Genomic DNA, 2,189 nt, shown 5'->3' with positions numbered 1-2,189 from the left:
TCCAACCATGTCTTCTGCAACAGAATATGCACCTGTTCACAGAGCTACTCTCTCTTTGTTTTGAGTATTTTTCTTCTTAAATGTGTGGGAACCCGGAATATAATTTGTTCTTTTAAATGTGTGATGGAAGCTGGAGAGATGGCTCGGCTGCTAAAAACACTTGCTGCTCTTGGAGAAGAACCCTCTTGAAGGGTTCAGTTCCCAGCGTTCACATTGGGTGGCTCACAAAGCTGCCTGTCCAGTTTCACAAGCTCTGACACCCTCTTCTGGCCCCCAGGAACATCAGCCACCCAGATGGTGCACCTGCATGCGTGCAGGCACTTCCATGCACACATAAAACAAATTTTAGATGTATTATATGATGTGGGATGGTGATTAATGTAATGAACCCAGGTGGTGTCGCACACCTCAAGTGTGATAGAGGCTGAGGTGGGAAGATTGTTGAGTTTGAGGCCAGATTGGGTTACCTAATGAGATCCAGTCTAACAAACAAACCAACCATGTGGTGATCAATACAGATGCTAGCTGTTGACACTCAGTTTGCAGGCGGGACCTCAAGAGTGCCCCTGAGGTTCCTAGCCTGCTTGCCTCACGGTGTGGCCCTAGATCAATTGGCTTGAAAACAGCACCTCCTGTTCCCATTTTTGTTTTCTGCTTTCCACTTGCAGACAGCTGCTGGCCTCCATCTTGTCCTGGCCTCTGCTCCTCCAACAAGGGCTTTCCAGGTTATGCTGGCTGCTCTGTTCGCTGTTTCTTGCCAGCTTATCAAGTGTACCCAAATCAGGTGAATGAGGGTTTGTCCTGTGACCTTTAGACACTGTTTGGATTGCTTCCAAGGCCTTCTTTTTCTTTCTTTTTCCTTTGCTCTGTATAATTGCTTACTGGACGGTGTCTTCTGTACAAGCCTAGCAAAGTATAAAAGCCACCCTGTGGCTGCTGAGCTAATTCAGAGTGATTCAGTATTGGCCGAGGCCCTTGCACACAGCAAACATTGTGATAGACTCAGCTAGGCTGACAGAGGTTGACTGGTCAGTTCAACAGTTCATCTTTTGTAGTGGGTTCACAGCTAAAGCAGACAAAGATCCTTGCCCACTTGGAGTTTACATTCTAGAGGGGAAAGGCAGACAGTCAACAAGACAGACCCTTAGAATATGTAGTATATCCCCTGTGCCATGGAGAACGCTTCAAGCAGAGGTGTATGGAAAATTCCAAGAGCAGGCTGCAGGGTGGTCTCGGGAGGTCTTCATGAGAGGTCTATGGGAGGCTCTAACCCAAACCCACCCCAGCACTGAGGGTGATGACAGTAGGTTAAGCTTCCTATGCTTCCTGCCACACTCACAGTAGCATCCCCTTCCATGGAGTGTAGGATCAAGGTAGTGTGACAACAGTCACATCTGCTCATCTGCTTCCTGCCACACTGACAGTAACTCTAGCATCCTTTTCCATGGCTGGTAGACCCAAAGTGGTTCAGCTCCTGGCTGCCTGTGACCTCATCGCCAGCTTCTCTAGCCCTTGCTCGCTCAGCTGGTACCTCACTCTTTCCTCAATATATCCTAATCGCATCCTAATCTCAGGCCCTCTTCACACTGTCTTACTGGCTTTTCTCTTTATTCTGATCTCTATACACACGGTGAAGCTTTCTGGATGGCTGGTCCAGAGTGAGTCATGGCTTCTAGTGTTTCCTGCCCTGTATGGTTGTCTCCATACAAACCGTAAAGTAGCCCTTTAACTCAATTCAGCCAACAGAATACTGCAGAAGGCAATTCCAGGCTGTCTTAGTCAGGGTTTCTATTCCTGCACAAAACATCATGACTAAGAAGTTGGGGAGGAAAGGGTTTATTCCATTTACACTTCACAATGCTGTTCATCACCAAAGGAAGTCAGGACAGGAACTCACACAGGGTAGGAACTTAAGAGGCAGGAGTAGATACAGAGGCCATGGAGGTGGGTACCGCTTACTGACTTGCTTCCCCCTGGTTTGTTCAGCTTGCTTTCTTATAGCGCCCAAGACTACCAGCCCAGGAATGGCACCACCTACAATGGGCCCTCCCCCCTTAATCACTAATTGAGAAAATATCTTACAGCTGGATCTCATGAAGGCATTTCCTCAAGGGAGGCTCCTTTCTCTGTGATAACTCCAGCTTGTGTCAAGTTGACACACAGAACTAGCCAGTTCGCAGGCTAAGTCA

This window comes from Arvicanthis niloticus, chromosome 2 (genome assembly GCF_011762505.2).
Source record: "Arvicanthis niloticus isolate mArvNil1 chromosome 2, mArvNil1.pat.X, whole genome shotgun sequence".
Classification (NCBI taxonomy): domain Eukaryota; kingdom Metazoa; phylum Chordata; class Mammalia; order Rodentia; family Muridae; genus Arvicanthis; species Arvicanthis niloticus.
This window is presented reverse-complemented; position numbering follows the sequence as displayed.